The 10,857-nt window shown below is 33.8% G+C and overlaps 1 pseudogene; it reads left to right on the top strand.

Moving 5' to 3' along the window:
• The first annotated feature begins 2,260 nt into the window (after positions 1–2,260).
• The window catches only part of LOC112506149, a 9,971-nt pseudogene continuing 1,374 nt past the window's right edge, over positions 2,261–10,857 (top strand).

Raw genomic sequence — 10,857 nt, 5'->3', positions numbered from 1 at the left:
TATTAAAGATCAAATATTTTTTTATTTTTAAATTATAATTTATACTCTTATAATTAGATATATAATTTGTTGCCTATCACTTACTTTTTCATTTTTATTTTACATTTTTATTATATAATCTATATATATATAAGTACCTAAAACGGTTACGTGTTGAAATTTAAGAGGTACCATTATCTATGCATCATGTACAAGTTTTGAAACTAAACACCTCTCATGAAACTTCCACGTTTCAAGTATTAAAATCAAATTATTTTTAATTTTTATGTTATATTTTATACATTTATAATTAGTTATTTAATTTGTTTTATATCCCTTTCTTTTTCTTTTTTAATTTTACACTTTTATCATATTGTTATACATAATCGTATATCAACTAAAATATATTAAAAATACGTTTCATTTTTTATAAATTATATTATTATAGTCGTCTCATCAATGTCTGCAAAATAAGTCCAATATTGAATATTTTTTTACTTAATCATATTATTAAATAACATAAATATGTAGTGAATTATTTTTAAAACTTATATTTAATTCGTTATATATTTCTTAATTTATACTCTTATCTATCTATATTTAGACTATATATATATATATATATATGTATATATATATATATATATATATAAGCATGAAGAGTAGTTATTGTTGAAATTTAAGAGGTATCACTTACTATGCATCATGTACAAGTTTTGAAGCTAAACACCTCCCTTGAAACTTCCACATTTCAAATACTAAAATCAAATTATTTTTAATTTTTATGTTACATTTTATACACTTATAATTAGTTATTTAATTTACTTTATATCCCGTTCTTTTTTATTTTTCATTTTACACCCTTATCATATTAGCATATATAATCATATATTAACTAAAATATATTAAAAAATATTTTATTTTTTACAAATTATACCATTAGAAGCGTAGCATCAATGTCTTCAGAATGAGTCCAATATTGAATAATTTTCGATTTAATTATATTATTAAATAACATTAATACTTAGTGAATTGTTTTTAAAATTTTCATTTTATGCTTTATAATTGTCGTATTTAATTTATTTTATATTCCTTATTTTTATTTTTATTTTACACCCTTAATTTACAAATTTAAAGGTGTAGAACCCATAATTTTAAATCTCCACATCCCAAGATAATATTAAAGATCAAATATTTTTTTATTTTTAAATTATAATTTATACTCTTATAATTATATATATAATTTGTTTCATCTCACTTATTTTTACATTTTTATCATATTAAAATAAATAATCGTATATGAACTAAATTATTATGAAATACATTTATTTATTTTATAAATTATCTAATTATAATTGCCTCATCATCATGTTTAAAACAAATCAATATTGAATATTTTAAATTTTATTGTAATATTCAATATCAAAAATATGTAGTGAGTTATTTCTAAAACTTATATTTAATTTATATTATATATCTTAATTTACACCCTTATCTATCTATACTATCTATATTATATTATAAAATATGCTAAATGGTTATTAGTGAAATTTTAAGAGGCATAAATTTTGATCCATTATGTACAATTTTTGAACATTTAAAACCTCCACATTCAACATGATAATTAAAAATAAAATTATTTCTTATTATTAAATAACATTTTATACATTTATAATTAGTTATTTAATTTACTTTATATCTCTTCTTTTCCTATTTTTCATTTTACACCTTCTCATATTAACATATGTAACTATATATTAACAAAAATATATTTAGAAATATTTTTTTTATAAATTATACCATTATAATCGTCTCTTCAATACCTTTAAAATGAACCCAATATCGAATACTATTGAAGTTTAATAATATTATTAAATATGACAAATACGTATTGATGTTTTTTAGTATCTTAATCTTTTATTTTTTATTTTCCATTTTACACTCTTATCTATCTATACCATATTATTTATTATGGTTGTTGAATTTTAACTGTCATCAATGCATTATTTACAAGTTTCTAAACCCCCACCCCATCATCCCCTTTCTTTTCCGACTTCCCCCACAATTTTCTCCCCACTACCTTGAATTACTATTCACGTTCTGTTGTCTATGAAACAATCAACTAAAAGGAAAACTATATAACTCTTAATTTTGGAATGAAATCGGCCATCCGGATACAAATTTTGAAACCAAAAGAAGGAAAAAGAACATCCATTCCCCTCCAACCTTTCTCTTCCGCCATGGAAATCACTCTATCCACCATCGTCAGTAAACCATAGTCATGCTCGAAAATGGTGGTCTTGAAAGCCCATCCCCACTCCCCGATCCACTAGACACATCCTCACGACACGCCTCTATTCCAATCCACCGTCTCACGCAACCTCCGCCATTTCAATATTTCGATTTTCGTTCTCCATCTCGCCGCTTTTTCTTTTACTTTCACTACTACCATTTTATGCTCACCACCAATACTTCCTCCACAATTGATTCCCTTCACTGGTACGACTTCGACGCCTTTCGGTAAACTACTTCCATTTGCTTTCAACAGATTAATTTAAGAAATTTATCAGAAAACATAACAAAATTACAACTTTTATAGCTATGTTGTTGCCGCTCATGCAATCATCGCTTTGTATTCATTCTTCAAAATAGGAGCTTCTATTTGGAAAATTTCTAGAGGTTCCACCATTTTTCCAGAGTTTTCTCAACTGTGGTTCGATTTCGTCCATGATCAAGTTCTCATTTTTTGTTTCCAGCATCTTCTTCTCAAGAATTTTCCCATATAGAATCAATGTTTGCATCTATAAAACGCCAAAATGTGATAACTGGGTCCAGGTTATTACTCAAGGTATTTATTATGTGAATTAATTGTTTATGTGGATATATGCTTACATGGATTAAATCTGTGAGTATGTATGTTTTATGCATGGGAATATATGTGCATAATATGTAGGTGTATATATATATATATATATATTATATATGTGTGTGAAATATATGAAAGAATATGTAAAAGTGTATATGTGCCTACATGCATGGTGATTCGGTTATGTACATGCATGTGGGGAGGAAGGTGGGAAAACCGACTTTCCAAATTTGGAAAGTATAAGTATGAAGTTTTTGTGAGGAGTCATTTTTTTTGCCTTATTTTAGAGTTGAGAGGAAATAGAGAGAAGAATTGTCCGGAGATCAAGATTGGAATCATTTTGGTTTTATCTTCTCCAAAATCTGAGTTTTTACATAAAGGTGAGTGATTTCTAAACCCTTTTTGCATAAAATTTGTTACTAGTTTTACTTGAATGTTGTTTATTATTTGAAAGAAATCAGTTATTCAATTAAGATTTTTATTTGGATAAGGGGTGACCGGATTAAGTCTAAACCGAACAAAGCTTGTCCGGATTACTCTTAAACCAGATAGGAAGTGTCTGATTTATTTATAAATCGCTTAAGTATTGTGCGATTTAGGGTGTTAGTGAGAAATTTGAACTCTGTAAACCAGACAAAGGTTTTGAACGGAGAAGTATGAATACAACAAAGCATTGTGCGGTTTAGCCTTAAATCGCCTAAGGGTCGTGCGGATTAGTTTAAACCAATCACGTATTAAGCGGTTTAGTCTTAAATCGATCATATGTTGTCCGGATTGCCTTAAACCGGACATGAGTTATGCGGTTTAGTTTTAAATCGATTAAAGGTCATGCGATTTAGTCTTAAATCGACCAAGTGTTGTCCGGATTAGTATATCAGACATGAAGGGACAGTGTTGTTCAGATTGTATATACGGATAACTTATCCGGGTGATTTATATTTGATAATTTTTAAATGTTGAATATTGTAGACATTTAATATAATTTAAAAATGTCTATTATTAGGTTTTATTATGGATTTATAAAAGGGGTATTTTATACCATTTTAAATAAAAAGATATGTTTCTACCAAGCGTGGTGACATAAGTCTGTTTCGGTATGAAACTATATTTGGGAAACCTTCCTACCAAGCGTGGTGACGTAAGTCTGTTTTGGTATGGAATTGGATTTTGTAAACTATTTCTACCAAGCGTGGTGACGTAAGTCTGTTTTGGTATGAAACTTGTTTTAAGAGGTAGTTCCCCCAGACGTGGTGACTTTAGTCTGTTCTGGCTTGGAACTAGGAATGCGTAACTTCAGACGTGGTGACTTTCGTCTGTCCTAATAAGTAGCCCTGTTTTGGTGGAGGAATAAGGGTGACATATCTAGGAGAGGTGTACTTGGAATGAGGGAGGCATTGTCATATGTGGATATTATTATAACTCTTATTATTATTACTAATTGGATTTAATAGCTTTGAGTCATCATTTCTTCGTGACCTGATGAATTAGAGATATCATTATTCCTATTAAAAATAGTAATTTAGATGATATTGAGAAGGGGAAAATGATTTGTCCTAAAGGGCAAGTATTGCCTTAAATCTTTTCAGAGGAATTCTGGCCTTTTTAGTCTGATGATTCAAAGAAGCTTTGGTTACAATATTTGTTTCATATTGGGAACATTGGATCTTTAAGCAGATATATTTTATAATAGAACTGAGATTCTTGAGTTTATTCTATACTTGTCATTGAGGACTGCTTTATTAAATTGTATTACAAATATTCCTGAGCAAAGGTATTTTATTATATTTTGGTGTTCATCACCCTGCATTTGCAAAGAAGGAATTTACTCACTAGACCCTTTTGGTCTAACCCTCAATTTCTGTTTTAAAATTATGCAATGCAGGAATGGGGGGTCCAGGGATAATAAGGGGAAAGGGAAAATGTGATTATTTTCCTAACCTGTTATCTGCTTTTGAAGATCTGCTTAGGATTGCTTATTTTGAAGACACATGTTGTATTACATGTGTTAGTACAGAATTTGTTTTGGAATTTTTCATATGTAGATTTTGTACATATAGGAATTCTTGTACTAGTGGGACCATGTGATGTAAACTATGTTTCTATGTAATGAAATATGTGTTATATGCAAATGTGGTGTATGTGTTACACAGGTGGTATCAGAGCCTTATTTTAAGAGATTTAGGTATTCAAAGGATGATGCCTAGACTTAAACTGTCATTTACATATTAAGAGTCCCGGACATAATTAGTATCACTGGGAATAAAATATAATGGGTTAAAGAGGGTAGTATGTAAGGTGAATTCGAATTACAAATGGCCAATGTAGTTATGAATTTACAGGTACATACCTATACTCGGATACCATATTATATTTGGGAATATGAATATGTGATATTTAATACTAAAATATCTACAGATGTCTAGTCGATCGCAAAGATCAGAGAGAACTGCCCGCCCTGCATCTGAAGAAAGGGAGGAATCTCCTGTTAATCCACCAACCTATGCTTCAAGGAGTAGAGGTCGTAGAAGGGGTAGGGGTAGAGGTCGAGGAAGGAGTCAGATTCCTGAGAGGAGTCAGGCTGAGATTCGCCCTGATCAAGGGGAATCTATTTCTGGGAATGCTCAACAAGAACAGAGGCAACAATCAGAGTTTATAACTAGGAGCGATCTAGCAGAAAAAATGGGAAAACTGAGGGAAACTTTGATATCCATTATGGGACTGCCAGCTAGAGTAGAAACTGAGCGAGTTGGAATTAATCCTCCAGCTCCTTCAGCAGGAAGTAATACCCAGGGAGGGGATATAAAGATGTTTCTGACATGTAAACCTCCAACTTTTTCAAGAGAAAGAGATCTAGTAAAAGCAATATGCTGGATAAAAGAGATTGAATCGGTATTCAACACCAGTAGATGTTCTGAAGAAAATAAGGTTAGATTTGCAGTGTCTATGCTTAAATCTAATGGCTTATATTGGTGGGATGTGGAATCCTCAACACGATCGAATATACTACAGATCATGTCTTGGGAAGAATTTGTGAATAAATTCAAAACACAATTATGTCCTACGACAGTAGTAAGACAGATGGAGGAGGATTTTCTGAAACTAGAACAAGGGAATAGATATGTGCGGGATTATACCGAGATATTTATTGAGTTTTCCTGTTTTGCTGAACATTACGTGTCTTCAGAATACGAAAGGTAGAAAGGTATATTTGGGGTCTGAAACCTTCTATTCGGGAGTTCGTGATTGCTATGAACCCTGAAACTTTCTCTTTAGCCGTCAATGCTGCTGAAATTACTAAAAGAAATAAAAATTGGCAAGGTGAAGAGAAATTTGTTGAGAAAAGAAAGTGGGAAGGGTCTTCAGTCAGTTTTCGAAGACCCAAATTTACTAAAACAGATAACCGTCCTCCACAGCTGCCACCTGTCAGAACCTGCCCACAATGTCAGCCGGTGCATCAGCGAAATTGTCCATTTGAACCAAAGAGATGTTATCGTTGTGGAGAGACAGGGCATTTGTCAAGGGACTGTACTACACCCAAAAGATGTTTTCAATGCAATTCACCTGACCACATTCGACCAAATTGTTCTCAATTGAGAACTCCTCATTTGACAATAGGAGGAAATGCTCCCATTAGTCGTGGAAGGCCTAATGCATCGAGGGGATACCAGAGTGGAGCCAGAGGTAGATCGTTCCAAATGACAAAGAACGAGGTAGAAGCTACCCCAAATGTGGTAACAGGTACCTTTCTTCTAAATTCTATACGTTCCAAGGTGTTGTTTGATTCTAGTGCAAATTTTTCATTTGTATCAATCACCATCATTTGCTCAATCTGCATGTTTGAATTCTGTGCTACTTGATGACAAATTAGTGGTTGACACTGCTAATAGTCAAGAATCTGTTACTAGAGTATTCAATAACTGTATTATTGTTATTGAGGGGTGTGAGTTACCGATTCGACTGTTTCCTATGCCAATGAAAGAGTTTGATGTAGTAGTGGGTATGGACTGGTTAGCAGAGCATCAGGCCAATATTGTTTGTAATAAGAAGATGATCAGAATTACAATACCAGATCAAGGAACGGTTATTATTTATAGTGATCGTCAGAATCATCACACTAGTCTTTTAACGGTGTTAAAATCCCGAAAGTGTATTAGGAAGGGATATCAAGGGTGTTTAGCGTATGTTGTTGATACAAAGAAAGATAAAAGAAAAGAGGAATTGATTCCAATCGTTAATGAATACCCGAAAGTTTTTCCAGAGGATTTGTCTGGATTACCGCCAGATCGAGTTGTTGAATTCCGGATTGATCTTATACCTGGGGCAACACCAGTGGCCAAGGCACCGTATAGATTGGCTCCTTTGGAATTGAAAGAGTTGGTTACTCAGTTGAAGGATCTGACTGATAAAGGATTCATTAGACCCAACACTTCACCTTGGGGTGCTCCGGTATCAAGAAAAAAGATGGATCTATGCGAATATGTATAGACTATCGAGAATTAAATAAATTGACCATCAAGAACAAGTATCCTCTGCCAAAGATTGATGACTTGTTTGATCAACTGGTAGGAGCAAGTTATTTCTCCAAAATTGATTTAAGGTCAAGGTATCAGCAGCTTAAAGTCAGAGAGAAAGACATTGTTACAACAACTTTTCGAACCAGGTACGGGCATCATGAATTTCCAGTTATGTCATTCGGCTTAACTAATGTGCCCGCAACTTTTATAGATTTAATGAATAGGGTATGTGAAGAATACCTTCATAAATTCGTCATTGTATTTATCGATGATATTCTTATATACTCTAAAACCGAAGAAGAACATGCGGAACATCTTCGCTTGATATTGGAATTGTTGAAAAGAGAAAAGTTGTATGCCAAGTTGTCCAAGTGTGAGTTCTGGTTAAGGGAAGTCCAATTCTTGGATCACGTTATCTCAGAAGCAGGGGTGAAAGTAGATCCAACTAAAATCGAAGCAGTTGAGAAGTGGGAAGCTCCAAAGACTCCTTCTGAAGTCCGTAGCTTTTTGGATTTGGTAGGTTACTATCGTAAGTTTATTCAAGACTTTTCTAAGATAGCTGTGCCACTGACCAAATTGACTCGGAAGAACGTCAAATTTCAGTGAGGAAAAGAACAGCAAGAAGCTTTCCAACTATTAAAGGATCACCTCTGTAGTGCGCCGGTGTTAACCCTGCCTGATGGATCCGAAAATTTTGTGGTATACAGTGATGCTTCAAAGTTAGGATTGGGATGTGTTTTGATGCATAGAGGAAAGGTGATTTCTTATGCGTCAAGACAATTGAAAGATCATGAGAAGCAGTATCCGACCCATGATATGGAGTTAGCAGCAGTGGTGTTTGCTCTAAAAATATGGAGACATTATCTTCTGGGGACAAAATGCCAGATTTATACAGATCACAAGAGTCTACAACATCTGTTCAACCAGAAAGATTTAAATATGTGACAACGTCGATGGATTGAACTTGTTAATGATCATGATTGTGAAATCATTTACCACCCAGGAAAAGCCAACGTAGTAGCTGACGCTTTAAGTAGAAAAGAAAGGAGCGGGACTATTAAAACTGTGGCAATGAGAATAAGTTTAGTCCCTGATATCCATAAAGAAATTTTGAGGTGTCAGAAGGAAGCTATGAAAGAAGTTCTTATCAAAAAAGAAAGGTTGGGTATGATGATTTCAACTTTGAAACCAAACGACAAAAGGATTATGTGTTTTCAAGGGCGAATTTGGGTACCAAGTTTTTGGGATATCTAGAAAGTATTTTGAATGAAAGCCATAAGTCCCGATACTCTATTCATCCAGGTACCAATAAGATGTACAGGGATTTGAAATCTTTTTATTGGTGGCCCGGATTGAAGAAAAATATAGCTAGATATATGGAACAGTGTTTAACGTGTCTACAAGTTAAGATCGAGCATCAGAAACCATATGGAAGTCTTCACTCTTTGGAGATTCCTGTATGAAAATGGGATCAAATTACGATGGATTTTGTCATGAAGTTACCTCGAACTCCAAAGGGGTATGACGTGATCTGGGTAATTGTTGATCGCCTATCTAAGTTAGCCCATTTTCTACCTATAAGAGAAAATTACTTTTTAGAAAAGCTGGCTCAGGTTTATATCAGAGAAATTATCACTAGGCACGGTGTTTCACTGTCTGTTGTTTCTGATAGAGATAGCCGTTTCACCTCAAAGTTTTGGGAGAGTTTGTAGAAAGCTCTGGGGTCTGAAATTCGGTTAAGTACATCCTATCATCCGCAAACAGACGGGCAAAGTGAAAGAACTATCCAGACACTCGAGGATATGTTGAGAAATTGTATTGTTGACTTCGGGGGATCATGAGAAGATCATTTGCCACTAATAGAGTTTGCGTATAACAACAGTTATCATTCCAGCATCCAAGCGGCACCATATGAAGTATTATATGAACGTAAATGTCGAACGCCGTTGTGTTGGAAAGAAGTAAGTGAGAGGCAGATAACGGGTCCTGAGATTGTTCAAGAAATTTATGAAAAGATTGAACAGATCCAAGAAAGAATCAGAACAGCGCAAGATCGCCAGAAAAGTTATGCTGATAATCGCCGAAAGCCGATTGAATTTTGTGTAGTGATTTTGTGATGTTGAAAGTTTTGCCATGGAAGGGTGTCATCAGATTTGAGAAGAAGGGTAAGCTCAGTCTGAGGTATGTTGGGCTGTTCAGAATAAGTAAACGAATCGGGCCAGTGGCGTACCAGTTAGAACTACCAGAAGAGCTTAGTCTGATTCACAACACTTTCCATGTAGCGAATTTGCGAAAATGTTTAGCTGATCTGAGTCTCGCTGTACCATTACCAGAGGTCAAACTGGACAGTAAACTAAACTTTATGGAAACACCAGAAGCCGTGATTGACCGAAAGATTAGGGTGTTGAGAAACAAGGAAATCAGTCTGGTTAAAGTATAGTGGAAGTTTCACAAAGGACCAGAGGCAACTTGGGAATTGGAATCAGAAATGAGAACAGATTATCCATGGCTCTTTGATTAATGGAATTTCGGGATGAAATTCTTTTGAAGGGGTAGATAACATGATAACCGAGTCCGGGTTATTGCTCAAGGTATTTATTATGTGAATTAATTGTTTATGTGGATATATGCTTAGATGGATTAAATATGTGAGTATGTGTATTTTATGCATGGGAATATATGTGCATAATATGTAGGTGTACATATATATATATGTGTGTGTGTGTGTAATATATGAAAGAATATGTAAAAGTGTATATGTGCCTACATGCATGGTGATTCGGTTATGTACATGCATGTTGGGGGGGAGGTGGGAAAACCGACTTTCCAAATTTGGAAAGTATAAGTATGAAGTATTTGTGAGGAGTCATTTTCTTGCCTTATTTTGGAGTTGAGAGGAATTAGAGAGAAGAATTGTCCGAAGATCAAGATTGGAATCATTTTGGTTTTATCTTCTCCAAAATTTGAGTTTTTACATAAAGGTGAGTGATTTCTAAACCCTTTTTGCATATAATTTGTTACTGGTTTTACTTGAATGTTGTTTATTATTGGAAAGAAATCAGTTATTCAATTAAGGTTTTTATTCGGACAAGGGGTGACCGGATTAAGTCTAAACCGAACAAAGCTTATCCGGATTACTCTTAAACCGGATAGGAAGTGTCCGATTTATTTATAAATCGCTTAAGTATTGTGCGATTTAGGGTGTTAGTGAGAAATTAAAACTATGTAAACCGGACAAAGGTTTTGAACGGAGAAGTATGAATACGACCAAGCATTGGGCGGTTTAGCCTTAAATCGCCTAAGGGTCGTGCGGACTAGTTTAAACCGATCACGTATTGAGCGGTTTAGTCTTAAATCGATCATGTGTTGTCCGGATTGCCTTAAACCGGACATGAGTCATGCAGTTTAGTTTTAAATCGATTAAAGGTCATGCGATTTAGTCTTAAATCGACCAAGTGTTGTCCGGATTAGTATATCAGACATGAAGGGACAGTGTTG

The sequence above is a fragment of the Cynara cardunculus genome, assembly GCF_001531365.2.
Source record: "Cynara cardunculus var. scolymus isolate 2C chromosome LG 2, CcrdV1, whole genome shotgun sequence".
Taxonomy (NCBI): Eukaryota; Viridiplantae; Streptophyta; class Magnoliopsida; order Asterales; family Asteraceae; genus Cynara; species Cynara cardunculus.
Note: the sequence above shows the minus strand (reverse complement) of the source record. Positions and strands in the feature narration are given on the sequence as shown.